The sequence below is a fragment of the Rana temporaria genome, chromosome 5 (genome assembly GCF_905171775.1).
Source record: "Rana temporaria chromosome 5, aRanTem1.1, whole genome shotgun sequence".
NCBI classification, from domain to species: Eukaryota; Metazoa; Chordata; class Amphibia; order Anura; family Ranidae; genus Rana; species Rana temporaria.
The window spans coordinates 257,057,630-257,073,273 of NC_053493.1; the positions used below are offsets into that span (position 1 = coordinate 257,057,630).

A 15,644-nucleotide genomic window follows, 5' to 3' on the forward strand; every position below is an offset into this window, starting at 1 on the left:
TGGCCCGGTCATTTAGCAACAAAATGGTCCGGGGCTTAAGTGGTTAAGGGATGTATAATTATTTTAAATATATGTGTAAAAGAAATCAGCTTAAAGAAAATAACGTAGCTTATGTTCCTTGATGTTCTCGAAATACTTGTTTTTCTGTGTATTTTGTAATACCATCTATACATGGGGGAGCCATGTTTGCTTAGTATTTTCATTGCTCCTTGATTTGTAGTGCTACGCAACATTAGCAATTTGCTACTATTTTTCACAATGCAAATCTATAGGGTTTATTTACTAAATGCAAAAAGGCTGTTCACTTTGCATTGAAGTTTTACCCAGAGATTAGTAAAAGATGTGATGATCTGTTGACTTCAGTCATCCAATCTTCTGCAAGCAAAAATGCATTTTTTTTTCCCTTGCACACAATTGGGTTTTCTTTGCAAAGTGAAACTTAATCTTCTTCACTAATTTAGGGATCTATTACCCTCTACTAATATCACAGTGTTATGTATAGTTATGTATTAGCACTTCCTGTTTCTGGGGGGGGGGGGGTGGTGGTTAAAAACCCCAGAAGGTGGAAGTGGTGAGAGAGACAAGAGCAGACACCACATGTCCACATACAGGAGCTGCATTACTGCAATACAGACTAGAAGTTAAGACTGTTAGGTGATTGCTCTTATGTAGCTGTTTAACTGTAGTTTTCCATAGCTACTTGATCCAAATCCTAGTGACAGACAAATCTCTGCCCTATTGTTATTATTCCACATGCACAGTGGCAGGTAGCAAGGTCTGTGCTACTGTATGTATATAGTGGTCACCTTCCAGTATATTAGTAGGTGGACTGTTTTGCTTCCAGTATAGGGATTAGTAGTAGGGATGAGCCCAATGTTTGAGTCAAACATCGGGTGTTCGCCGAACAGTGAACATAATGCGGTGTTCGCGGCAAATTCGAAAGCTGGGACACTAACATGAAAAACCAAAAGTGCTAATTTTAAAGTCTTATCTGCAAGGTATTGCCATAAAAAGTGTATGGGGACCCGGGTTTTGCCCCAAGTTTTAAAAACGGACGATTTTTCAGAAGCAGTGGTTTTAATAATGCTTAAAATTGAACAATAAAAATGAAATATCACTTTAAATATCATGCCTGGGAGGTGTCCTTAGTATTCCAGTAAAGAAGTGCATCTTTCCCATGTTTAGAACAATACTGCAGACGGACCGAAAAAAAAACAAAGAAAAACTCAATAGCTCCGCGGGGCCGCCCGGGACATAAAAGTGACCATTGGCGCTGTGATCGAGGATGGATAGACATCGCGGGACAGTTCTTTTTTTTTTTTATATAAAAAACTTCTTCCAAATTGTCTTTTTTGGGTGAATTGGTACAATGTACCCCATACTATTTCACCTTGTTAAAGGGGGCTCTCAGATTCCGATAAGCCCCCTGCCCGCAGACTCCCACAACCACCGGGCAAGGGTTGTGGGGATGAGGCCCTTGTCCCCATCAACATGGGGACAAGGTGCTTTGGGGGCGACCCCAAAGCATCCTCCCCATGTTGAGGGCATGTGGCCTGGTACTTTTCAGGAGGGGGGTCGCTCTCTCGTCCCCCCCCCCCCCTTTTTTCCTGTTGCCTGCCAGGTTGCTTGCTCGAATAAGGGCCTGTTATGGATTTTGGAATATTACCAGTTCATTTTCCAAGAAGAGAATCTCTTCTGTTCACAGAGGCCCTGTTCAGGGTTCAGGCACTTTCAACGTAATGATCAAACCCACTCTTCCACTTAGCAAAGGTTCTGGTTCACTTATTTACCTACTGGTTTAGTGCACTATGCTGTTTGGGGAGGCCATTTCATATAACACTAAGCTCTAGGGCAAATTCCCTTTTAAAGTTAACAGCCCATTTGTCTTTAGTAAATCAACCCCTGGGAGTTGCTTGACTGACTAAAAATAAAGCAGAATCAAATAACTCAAATTAGGTACTCATTATAGACACAGGTGTTTTTTTAAATGTAAGCCATTTTTCTTCCTAGCCATGGTTAGCATGGGAAAGGGTTGGAACCCCAGTGGGGTTTTACTTCTACCTGGGATGTTGTTAGAGGGATTTTCCCTCACTTCCTGCCCTGCTGACCAGATAGAATGTGAAAGGAACTCTCTGACAAAAACAGACAGAATTTTTTTCATATAATTCCCAATATATATTGTACACATATTGGGCCAGATTCACATAGAATTACGTTGCTCCACAGCAGCGTAACGTATGTGATTTACGTTACACCGCCGCAGGTTTACAGCATAAGTGCCTGATTCTCAGAACTCTTACCTGTAAACTTGCAGCGGTGTAACGTAAATGCGCTCGACGCAAGCCCGCCCAATTCAAATGGGGCGGGCACCATTTAAATTAGGCGCGTTCCCGCGCCGAACGTACTGCGCATGCTCCGTCGGGTAAATTACCCGACGTGCATTGCGGTAAATGACGTCGCACGGATGTCATTTGTTTAGACGTTAACGTAAATGGCATCCAGCGCCATTCACAGACGACTTACGCAAATGACGTTGTTTTTTAAATTTCGACGCGGGAACGACGGCCATACTTAACATGGCTTAGGACAACTTCTACAACAATTTTACGCGGTGTAACTCGACGGAAACAACGTAAAGTTAGATCGATGGGCAGCCCGGACGTTCGGTAATCGCCATAACTATTCATTTGCATATTCTACGCCAACCGCAATGGCCTTGCCACCTAGCGGCCGGCCTAGAATTGCATCCTTAAGATCCGACAGTGTAATTCAATTACACCTGTCGGATCTTAGGGCTAGCTATGCGTAACTGATTCTATGAATCAGTCGCATATTTAGGACGGCCCTAACACAGAGATACGACGGCGTATCAGGAGATACACTGTCGTATCTCTTTTGTGAATCTGGCCCAGTATGTAGAGTAGAGGGAGGCTGGCTTTTCATATTTTTGTCACTGTCCTTGTTGGAGATATTCCTGGACAGGAAGTGATGGGAAATCTCTCTAATAAAGAGTATCCGAAACAAACAAAAAGATTTGGGCTTGATATATACTTTATTTATTTTTTTCGTTGGTAGGGATCACTAGCATCTGTGATAGTGCTGGAACTGTCAATCTATATTAAAAACATATTTGTTCATATTCTTATGTATTAGACGTGCTCTGAAAACAATCTTAATGATACTTGAAAAACATAGTAATGTACAATACCCAGCAGCTACTCTACAGCACATTTGGAAATTCAGTTAGCATACAATTAATGGCTCCCTTGTGCTCTGTAGATTATATTTCTGAAAGAAGTGCAGATACAGAATGCCAAACCAACAAAAATATTGTTTTTTTAAGACAACAGATGATGTCAAACATATTTTATCTCTAGGGAATTATAAGCGCTGGGAAAGAAAGATAAAATGAATTTATGGAACAAAAATCTTATCTCTCGTTAGGTCATAAATCATACAGCTGTCATAGGTTTATTTATGTTGGGTCTGGTGCTAAACTGACTGGATGACTGTCCTATAAATTGAGAGATCAATACGGCTTCTATTGATGGAATACTGAAAAAAAACTCACAAGCAAGCATGGTTTTTACAGTTTATTGATTTCTGTGTTCAGCATGGTCACTATACTGTATTTTCACATACCATGCCTAATTGATTGGAATCAGACTATACTATAAAATATCACCACCGTATTAGAAAAAACGCTTTACCTTATAATATTTTTTAAATGCACACTGTATAAGTATGTCTGAAATTGGATTAGTATGGCAGTTTCGCAAACCTGGGTTTACACTGAGATTTTTTCTTATGCCGCGTACACACGATCAGTCCATCCGATAAGAACGGACCGATGGACCGGTTTCATCGGTTAACCGATGAAGCTGACTGATGGTCCGTCGCGCCTACACACCATCGGTTAAAAAAACAATTGTGTCAGAACGCGGTGCCGTAAAACTCAACGACGTGCTGAAAAAACGAAGTTCAATGCTTCCAAGCATGCGTCGACTTGATTCTGAGCGTGCGTGAATTTTTAACCGATGGTTGTGCGTACTAACGATCGTTTTTTTCCCATCGGTTAGGAATCCATCGGTTAAATTTAAAGCAAGTTGGCTTTTTTTTAACCGATGGTTAAATAACCTATGGGGCCCACACGCGATCGGTTTTAACCGATGAAAACGGTCCATCAGACCGTTGTCCTCTGTTTAACCTATCGTGTGTACGAGGCCTTTAGTCTCACAGATCCCTGCATCCACATAACTAGTAATGTGGGTGCAGGGGTCTCTCCCACTGTGCTATTGTATTCTGACAGTGGGAACTTGCTCCCCACCAGAATACGCAAATCATCGCTGCAGCCATTGGCTGCAGTAGTTGATCGCATTCTAGTTTCCCAGCAGGACTGTTTGCTGGTCGTTTGACTAGGTTCTGTCAAACAGAGAGGGTAACACACACATTGAAATTTGGCCAGTTAGGGCTCCTTCACACTATCTCTGTTGAGCTGCGTTAATCTGCATGGATCAGTGCAAGATAAACTTCACAATCCTACATTAAGGTGGTTTGTGGTGCGTTACTTATAAGTACAGAAATGTTGCATTTCTAGGTAGCTCAACTCATCACATGTCATCGCATCACAATTTGTCCAAAACTGCTGCACTCCATAGACTTAAAAAAACATTGTCAATATGTACGATTTAAATAAAGTTCAAAAACTTTTTTTTTTAAAAAGGTAAGTGCCTTGCACAGTAACAAGGCAAAGCACCATTCCTCACTGTCCTTACACACCAGCTCACAATTTTAGCATACAAACTGGTGTAAATGAGCCTTTAAAGTTCTTCACTTGAAAACTCTGTTTTGTAGTTTTGGATAGAGTGGTGAGAACCACAGTGAGTGACCATTGTCACTGGGACTGAAAGTGAGGGCAAATCCAAAATTATGAATTGTCACCAGAACAGGAATACTGTAGGGGGGAAATCTTCCAGTAAGCACACTTGTTCCATTGATGGGTGGGCAAGAGGGCATTTCCTTTGGAGATATTGCCTCTCACTTTTTGATGTGCCTATAGGGCAGGGAATTATGGGAAATCTCCCCAATGGGATACAGATGGCAAAGAAAACCTGGCAGGTTTTTAACCCTTGCCTACTCAAACTAAAAAGAAAAAAGATATGTTTGGGCTATAGATGTACTTTAATAAAACAAACACACAAGAGGGCGCCCTGCATCTACCTCACCTAGTGTTCCCTGCCACTCTCCTGGCCCTCTTATGTCCCCCGTTAAATGACAGTCAGGGTCTAGTCCGCGTAATAGCTTATTTATTTTCTATAGATGTACTTTAACTGGTTTGAGATTGGCTATTAAGAGATACATATGATTGGGGTTTGAATCATGTCATTAAACAATGTAAAATATTCAAGGTAGCCACAGTAATGAGAACACAATAGTAAATAACGATGTGCAGAAAGGGCAGCGATGGCGATCATCAATGAAACAGGTGGCAGAGTGGTCCCAGTCCTCCACTTGAAAACAATTTAACAGGTAGCATGTTAAGGAAACAACAAATAATAAAAAAAATTGAATGGGCTAAACCAGCCATTGTTTGTCAGTTCTTGAAACAATTGCACAAATGGACATATATTGCCTTAGCTGTATGATTGGATTGTTGCACAATCATACAATTGTGGCTACACTGGCCATGTTGCGTGGGAGCTTAGCAATTGACTAAAGAATATAGCCATCAGTCATCAGTAAATTATCGGTCTGGTAGGCAGCATCACAAAAATCGCAATCTAGTTTAGCCCATGTATTCATGTAGATGACAACCTACCGGTAATTGTATTATTATTTTTTATAAGATCTTATTTAAGGTAGGTTTTGCAGTTTAATTAATTTTATTTTTCAAATTTCGAAATTTTAGCAAAAATTGCCTCTGCCTTGGGTAGCTTCTACAACATTTCCATGTAACATAGCATTGAAATATGTAACATGACATGAGGGAATGGGGTTGATAGACTGTTCACTGTGCAAGGGAATTCTCTCTAGAGCTTGATAAATGAGGTAAAGCTCTGATGATGTCCATAATCAAATCATGTGCCAGCAAAAATGGTGTTTGTTTGTTTGATTGGGTATTCTTTTCAAAGTTACATTTCATCATGTTAATTAAATGTAGCGCCCTGCTCCTGTTGGGTAGGCGCTATCTGAGCTGTAGTTTAGCTTGGAATGATTATGTCAAATTATTGGTTTCTGTTCCAGTTCAGCTGCGTTGCACATTTTCCACTTGACTGTAGGTGTCGCTGTCACCACGGGTCAAGGTTGGAAATGCAGCGGGCTGGGTGTATTGAGTTTTATTTTCCCAGAAGCAGCCCAGTGGACGTGTGTCTCTGTCACTGTGCATTCTGGGAGAGGGTACTTAAGGGACAGACACCGTTCTGGCAGGGTCTTCTGATCCTGACCTGATGGCCCTCCTGGCCTCAGTGATGTGTTAGCAGTTCTTCAGCCCCGGGGGCCTGTTGGCCAGAGGCTCCGTTTACTGAGAGTAGGCCCAGGAATTTCTGGGGCCTACTGGTCCAGGGGAGGTCCTGTGCTGTCCTGCCTGCGGGAAGGAGCCGAACAATTGGGGGCTCAATTGGAGGATTCATCCTGGTCAATCTACCTCACAGTGCTGCCAGCTGGCTGAAAGATCCTGGTACTATGTAGCTGTGTCTTTGGAACTTTGCAAAGTGTGTGTGTGTGGTTACACGGTCCTGTGGCAGAAGACTGTGCAACGACTCGACTGCACTCATCAAGTCTGTGTCAGAGACTTTTGAACGAGCTTCGCAACGGCTGCTAGGTCAGTGAGAGAGGCCTATTCAGTGGTTGCTGAATCTAGTGTGGAAACGGTTTGTTCTCTGGATCCAAGAACGTACCCGTGATCCGCAAAGCAAGGTACCTGAATCTCCCCTAACCCTCCATCCCTTTGTCTGAGATTGTTTAATAAAACCTCGGAAGAAAAGAGACTAAGTGTTGGTGCAGACATTTATGAATAACTCTTCAAGGAGGGCCCCTAAGACGAACGTGGTGAACGGTGAGGTAACGGCAGCCCCAAATTTAAACCACCGACCCCTTCGAGGGTATTGCTACATAAACTATGGGGGGAATTCCCTTGCAAAGTGAACAACCTTTCTGACTTTAATAAATCAAACTTGATGAGGGTTTAGATGGAACACTACTTGTAGCTTGTGCTAGTCTACATGTGTTTTAATTGAAAAGAAGGCTAAAACACATTTTACAGGGGGGGGGGGGGCATTCCATAGAGCATACAACAGCAGTGAAGCAGGAAAAACAAAAACTGCCTTCTATAATGCTGCCCATATGGACCCCAGACCAGAGGGTCTCTTTGAGATCATGCAAATATCACACTTGGACAATAATAAGTATACAAATATGGCAGTAGACATGAAGTAACAGAGCAGAATGACCAAAGGGAGCTTCACCTAGACATAGCTTGCAGGCACAACGCAATTCTAAACAGGGACATTTTGGGGCAGATCCACAAAGATATTACGCCGGTGTATCTCTTGATACGCCGTGTAATTTCAAATTTTGCGTGTCGTATCTTTGTTTTGTATCCTCAAAACAAGATACGATGGCATCTCGGCTAGATGCGACAGGCGTACGTCTTAGTACGCCGTCGGATCTAAGCTGCAATTTTTCGGCGGCCGCTAGGCGTTTCCATCGAATTCCGCGTCGAGTATGCAAATTAGCTAGTTACGGCGATCCACGAACGTACGTCCGGCGCATTTTTTTACGTCATTTGCGTTCGGCTTTTTCCGGCGTATAGTTAAAGCTGCTGTTATGAGGTGTACTCAATGTTAAGTATGGCCGGCGTTCCCGTGTACAATTTTGAATTTTTAACGTCGTTTGCGTAAGTCGTTCGCGAATAGGGATTTGCGTAGAATGACGTCAGCATTGGCTTGTTCCGGGTTAATTTCGAGCATGCGTACTGGGATACCCCCACGCATGGCGCATGCGCAGTTAAAAAAAAACGTTGTTTATGTCGGGTCACGACGTATTAACATAAAACACGCCCTCATTACATCTATTTGAATTCCGCGTCATTACGCCGCCAAAGATACACTACGCTGCCGTAACTTACGGCGCAAATTCTTTGAGGATTCAAAAAAAAAAGTTACGGCGGCGTAGTGTATCTTAGATACGCTGCGCCCGGCGCAGAGGTACGTGTATCTGCCCCTGGGTCTTTCTGCAAATTCCCTGATGATGCTGGTGATGGCTTTTAATTCTATGTAAAACTATAAGCCAAAGCAATACCTAAAAGACATAAAGTACTGTTTCTTGGGGGTTCAATACAGAAAACTCAACATTATGGTTTAAAAATAACACCGCAGACAGAAAGGCAATTTATTTTCTATTCATTCTGCTGTGATTGTTATGATGGCACATTTTGCTGGCTGTGGGTAAAAACAGATGTATAGTTCTTGGAATTGCACATGCTTTACCCTTGAAATCTTCCAAAGGGCAGTGAGAGTTGATCTTAAAATCTGTGGTCTTGTTTTCCTTCTTACATTATGTTTACTTTCCACAACAGCAATAAACAGGAAGTTTGGTAATTTTGAACTTTCTTGCAAAAAAAAAAAAAATTATTACAAATACTTTGTGGATAACATATATACAGTAAAACCTTGGTTTGAGAGTAACTTCGTTTGAGAGCGATTTGTAAGATGAGCAAAATGTTTTAATAAATTTTGCCTTGATATACAAGCGGTGTCTTGATATAAGAGTAGCGTCATGTCACAACTGAGTATAAAAGAAAAGAGAGGAGCCTCCAAGTGTCGCAATATGGTTACATTTAATGAAGTTACAACATTTAGCAACTTATTGCTACACTTAGAGTTCTGTCCCTTTTTCCTCCTTATTTGTCCCTCATTTTGGTCTGATCTATATTGTTGTATATAAAATGCACTTTTTATCTTTCAAAAAGGGCTTCCCAGTGCTAAACCTTTCATCCAATTTCTAAATTGCTGCATTTGTAAATTTCAGAAACCAGTATAAAGGAATAGTATTGGTAAAAAAAAAGCACTTGTGGGTTTAACAATGTTTTTTGTACAATTCTCCTTTTAAGGGGGCGTGCCCTATTCCTACATACTTTTACTAACAGGTGTCCGTCGTTCCTATCTCAAAAAGTTGGGAGGTATGTGTATGGTGAATTGCCAAAGGGTACTTACCAATTCTGCTGGCTAAAATTTGCAGCAGGTACTGGAGATTGAAGTTATAACTCCTGTTAAATAGTTAGTGTTTGGCACATGTGCTCAAAACATCATCTTAAAGTGTAGATAAGTAAACCTGCTTGAGTACAGTTTGCAAAAACTTTCATGATTCTTGCTCAAAGTTTGAGATTTCTATAGCGAACTCCACTGCAGTCTATGGGAGGTAAATCTAGTTATTCCATTTTGATCATTTTGTCCAACAAGGCAAAGGTTTTCTTTTTACTTTTATGTATTATGTTATTATTGTTTAATTTGTATTATTTTTTTTTATATTGTTTTAGATTAATTTTGTATAGTGGGCCCAGGGAAGTTGACCCTTTTGCCCCCTTATAAATCTGGCACTGCTGAGATGCTGAGAAGTTTTATAGGGTGTTCCTTTTTTCAGTGGTTAATTGGCAATTTCTTTGACCAAAAGTCCTGAGAAATCACCATGATACTGTGGTAGCCTCGTTCAGACCAGGTGTTCTAGTGAGCTCAAGACTGAGCTGAGACACAAGGTGGTCACAGCAAGTAGGGTGGTGCATAACTAAGACTAAGCTGTGCAAAAATAATGGACCCAGTTCAGTTCTATAAGTCAGCTTTCAAAGCAATTTCGATTTGCCCGTACAATACCAGATTGTACAATTTTGGTATAATCAGTCCAGTTGTCATCCGAAAATACAATACAAATACACTACTACACATGACATCACTTCCGTTTTTTTTTATTCTGTCGTACAGGAATTTTCGTAACTTTTAGTAATCTCTCCATTTTCGATATGCGACTAGCATGCAAAAAAAAAAAACCCGGACGATATGTCGCTTGATTTTCGGACCATGTTTACGGGCCATAAGACTGATACAAGAGAAATTCTAGTTATTTGTTACAATTAAAGCAAATAGCACTTTTTTTTCCCAAGCACTGTTTTACTGAATAAGTCATTAACATATGTTTTTAACTCAAGTCAATGTTAAATGTAGGTGGAAAACACACATTTGAAATCATTAAAAAATGCAACTTTATTTTAATGACAACACAATATAAAATATGTAGAAGACTATATAGATAAGATAATGGGCTGAGGTTTAACGGTCAATCATGAGGTACTGTTATGAGGAAATTAATTTGGTTACTTTATGTGTTGCCACAAAGAACATTATGTACAACTTAGTAATCATGCAAGAAAAAAAAGTGTGCCATAAAAGTTAAAAGATTGAAGCTCTTCTAAAACTTTTTTAGCTTTTTTAGGGGAGCTTTGCAGACTGGATGTAACTCTTCTACACCCATTTGCCAACATTTTTGTTCTAGGTACTACTATATCCACAGATGTATGATTGTAGATTGGCCATCCAAAGAAGACAGGATGCCATACATGGACACAGATTCATACATTTTATTAATAACTTTACTTTATGCAACTATCACACAGAGTCTTCAAAACAATACATAAAGTTATCTGGATGGAAATGTTTTAATGTTTATTCTCACTGATGAATGTACCACATTTGGAAAATAAATCATATAGCCACGTTAAGAATCTTTCAGTGGTCAGACTATTTAGTTGTGAATATTGGATTAAAAATTCAGTTACACTTGTTACCCCAGTGTTCCACAAGCCCAGTGTGTTTGTTTGCTACTGTATAGACTTGTGCTTACCAAAACAACAAAAGAAGACTTTTTTAAAAAAAGTAACAGGTACCAGGGTCGGGACAAGGGGTGGGCAGGAGGGTTGGCTGCCCTGCACACCGTGGTATCATGAGAGGTGGGGGCGCTGCAGGGAAATTAGAGGGATTTGTGTTGACAGAGGAAATTTAGGGGGTGGCATGGGGTATGAATTTTCTGGGGGGGGGGGTTGTGCTAGTAGGGATGATTGGGGGGCAGTTGTGCTAGAAGAGAACATTTTAGGGGAGGTTGTGCTAGGAGGGTGGATGAGGGGAAATTGTGTTGGGGGAGGGGAGTATTTTTGCTGACATATAATGCTCATACATCTTGAAGGGGGGGGGGGCGCAGTTCGGCATGTTCGTTCTGGGCTCTATCTCAATCACCTTGTCCTGGCACTGACTGGTACTGAAAAGAAATATGGACCAGTGCTTACTTCCTTCTTAAAATGCTAGTTACCTGACTGTCTCTGACTGTAACAACAACAGCAACAAATAAAAATTGCTGACAGGCAGGGCTACTTGTAAGAAAATAGGTGCAGGTACTGCCCCCAGAGAAGGGTAATTCCCAATGGTGGGTGTGGCCAAATTGCAGCTAGAGGGTCACTGGGGGGGTCTTACAGGGGCATTGTTCAATGAAGCCCAAGTCTACCCACTATATACACGGAAAACACATACCACAGTCATACCCACTCAATATGCTTTAATCACTGTGCCGCAAGCAGGAGTTTAACAGACAAAAATAACATTTAGAACAAAACCTTAAAAGAGAAAAAACTATATGTACATATGCTTTTCAGCTCACCTTAAATAAGAACCTCATGAAATAGTCAATGACTATTTAGCAGCCAGCAACTGTTGAGAAAATAAACACTTTGGTCAGACCTATGTAATATAAAATATAGCATTAGGAGTGCAGTGGTCAGAAGTATGTCATATATAGCCCAGTGTACAGAGTGCAGTGGTCGGTATTATGAAAAGTGTATATAGTGCAGGGCTCAGGAGTGCGTATTACACTAATGTGTGCTACACAGGGAAGAGGGCTTAGAAGTGTATATTACACAGGCTGCAGGGCTTCAGAATGTATGTCACACTAAAAACAGGGTGCAAGGCCAAGGAATAGGTAACCCACAGGCCAGAGTACTACCAAAAGTTACTTCCCCCAGTACACAGCTCTCCCCCTTTTCACAGCTAATGAGCTCTGTCCTCTTGCAAGGGAGGCCCAGGGGCCCCATCCAGCAGCGCACAATCCAGTGCCAGTATGAAGTACTGGCATGTTCCAACACAAAAAAAGCCTGCTGACAGGTATAAAGTGCATGCATATAAACGTGCCTACAAATACCTACAGCAGTTTTCTACACCCTACTCTGCCCAAATGTAGGGCTCTTCTGATCAGACAAAGCTTTGGCACTTCCTAAAAGTGTTAAAGTGTACCCACACTCACCCACCTACCCTATATTTTTTCATAGACCAGTAAGACTGATCGTCATATTAATGAGCCATTAAGAATGCCATTAAGAATGCATTGGTTGCATGAGGCAAGCGGTGATCTCTAACAATGCGTTCAAATAGAGTGGGGACATTGAAAGCTGCTGCACCTTACACCATGCAGCCATTATATTGTATTTTTTTCTTAAATTACCGTCCTGAATAAAGCATGCAGGGATTTGTTCATAGTTTCAGGTTATGTGTGTAGTAACCGTGCTAGGTGTTTCTAGTTACAGTGCTTTTAAAGGCTTGGTGTGACCAAATTGTCTTTGGATTGTGGATTGGCAGTCAACTTTTGGCAGGGTACCAGTAAGCATTGAAGATGACTACACATCCATTTAAGGACCACTGTACACACAAGCTCTTTTCATAAGATCACTGCTCATCTATTTTACAACACAAATACACAGGAATCTATGATTTCACTGATCCATAACAACAACAATGATTACATGAGTCAACACAATACTACTAATAAATACACACAAAGCAACTTTTTACACCAAAACCCGACAACAGGTGTCTGTCGTTCTATCTCAAAAAGTTGGGAGGTATGTGTATGGTGAATTGCCAAAGGGTACTTACCAATTCTGCTGGCTAAAATTTGCAGCAGGCACTGGAGATTGAAGCTATAGCTCCTGTTAAATAATTAGTGTTTGGCACATGTGCTCAAAACATCATCCTAAGTGTAAATAAGTAAACCTGCTTGAGTACAGTTTGCAAAAACTTTCATGATTCTTGCTCAAAGTTTGAGAATTTTATAGCGAACTCCACTGCAGTCTATGAGCGGTAAATCTAGTTATATCATTCTGTCCAACAAGGCAAAGGTTTTGTTTTAGTTTTTTTACTTTTATGTATTATGTTATTGTTTAATTTGTATTATTTTATATATTTTTTTATATTGTTTTAGATTATTTTTGTATAATGGGCCCAGGGCAGTTGTCGCTTTTGCCCCCTTATAAATCTGGCACTGCTGAGATGCTGAGAAGTTTTATAGGGTGTTCCTTTTTTTTAGTGGTTAACTGGCAATTTCTTTGACCAAAAGTCCTGAGAAATCACCATGATACTGTGGTAGCCACGTTCAGACCAGGTGTTCTAGTGAGCTCAAGACTGAGCTGAGACACAAGTAGAGTGGTGTATAACTAAGAGCACTGTGCAAAAGTAGGGACCCTGTTCAGTTCTATAAGTCACTGAATCATAATTCCGTACACACGATCCGAAAATTGGATGAAAAATACCGCTTTCAAAGAGAACGTACGATAAGCGAATCATTGGTACAGAGCTTTCGAGAGCCGATCATGACAGTTCATCCGATATTATCCGATCAGACAAATGCAAAAAAATGTACTCGTACAATACTAGATCGTACAATTTTGGTTTAATCAGTGTAGTTGTCATCCAAAAATAACAACAAAACCTGGGGAATGCCCAGGGAAAAACCAAGCCTACTTACCGACCAGCTCGCAGAACAACTAATTAACCTGTATAAGGCCTCGTACACACAACTGTTTTCCTCAGCAAAATCCATCAAGAAAAATTCTGGCAGAGTCGTGTGTATGTTTTTCGTCTAGAAAACTGTTGTGGATCTCGACGAGAAAAAAAGAGAACATGCTCTCTTTTTTCTCGTCGGGAGTTTCAATTTCCTCGTCGTGTTTCTCGTCGGGCTGGTTTATGACGAGAAACACGTTTGTGTGTATGCTTAGAAACCCGCGCATGCTCAGAATAAAGTATGAGACGGGTCGCACCTTCGGTAAAAGTAGCGTTCGTAATGGAGATAGCACATTCGTCATGCTGTAACAGACTGAAAAGCGTGAATCGTCTCTCACCAAACTTTTACTAACACACGGTAACACGAGATTAGCAAAAGCAGCCCCAAGGGTGGCGCCAGTGGAATTGAACTTCCCCTTTATAGTGCCGTTGTACGTGTTGTACGTCACCGCGTTTGAGAACGATGAGACTTTGTCTTGACAGTGTGTATGCAAGGAAAGCTTGACAAGATTCTCGTCAAGTCTGACAAGAACCTTGTAGAGGAAAACAACGTTTTTTTTACGACGAGATTCTCGGTCGTGTGTACGAGGCCTAACAATATACGTTAAAAACGTGTTTTTAACACATACGGTTAGACAGGTTAATTGGTTGTTCTGCGAGCTGGTTAGTAAGTAGGCTTGGTTTTTCCCTGAGCATTCCCCAGGTTTTGTTGTCATCTGCTTTAGCCTTCCAATGCTACTTACTGCTATGGCCAGCTATAGATGGGGCGGTGGACATGTTTATGTTTCACCTGTGGTGCTTGTATTGGTCCAGCAGCGCACCAACACCTTTGCAGCCATTGAGCTATATGCTGGGTGTTTGGTGTACTCCTGTACCTTTAAGAAGGGTTGGGCTCCCCTTCAGTCCACCTGCCCTTATTTATCCATGTGCCTCCATTGTGGGGACACTCATTGTTTAGTGTTAGGACCACAGATTACAGGGTGCCTTGGCGCGGCTCTGTGGCTCACACATGCGTTTGCAAATGCATGCGGACAAAACCCCTGTTTTTAACGCATACTGTTAGACAGGTTAATTGGTTGTTCTGCGAGCTGGTCGGTAAGTAGGCTTGGTTTTTCCCTGGGCATTCCCCAGGTTTTGTTGCTGTCATCCAAAAATAAAATACAAATACACTACTACACCACTTCCGATTTTTTTATTCTGTCGTACAGAACTTTAGTAATCTCTCCATTTTCGATATGCGACTACTGTAGCATGCAACAAAAAAAACATGGATGATTTTTGGACCGTGTGTACGGGCCATAAGACTGGTAAAAGAGCGATTATGGTTATAATTATACAGCAAATAGCACTTTTCTAGTTATTTGTTACAATTAAAGCAAATAGCACTTTTTTTCCAAGCACTGTTTTATTGAATAAGTCATTAACATATGTTTTTAACTCAAGTCAATGTTAAGTGTAGGTGGAAAATACACATTTAAAATCATTAAAAAATGCAGCTTTATTTTAATGACAACACAATATAAAATATGAAGAAGACTATAGATAAGATTATGGGCTGAGGTTTAACGGTCAACCAGGAGGTACTGTTATGAGGACATTTATTTGGTTACTTTATGTGTTGCCACAAAGAACATTGGGCCAAATCCTCAGCCAGGCGGCGTAACTTAATTTTTTCCATTTAAGTTACACCGCCGCAAATTTCCCAAGTTAGTGCACGATCCACAAAGCACTTACCTGGAAATTTGCAGCGTTGTAACTTAAATTCCGCCGGCGCAA

The 15,644-nt window shown here is 41.0% G+C and overlaps 1 protein-coding gene across 6 annotated transcripts in view; it reads right to left on the reverse strand.

The window, feature by feature from the left end:
- Nucleotides 1-15,644, reverse strand: part of ATXN1 (ataxin 1) — a 403,695-nt gene that overhangs the window by 169,797 nt on the left and 218,254 nt on the right. For 5 of the 6 annotated variants that reach the window (XM_040353760.1, XM_040353756.1, XM_040353757.1 and 2 more), the window contains one exon: nt 11,698-11,747. The exons of the other annotated variant lie outside the window; for it this stretch is intronic. The gene's annotated coding sequence lies outside the window, so the exon portion shown is untranslated. The remainder of the gene's footprint in view (nt 1-11,697; nt 11,748-15,644) is intronic. 6 annotated transcript variants of the gene reach the window in all.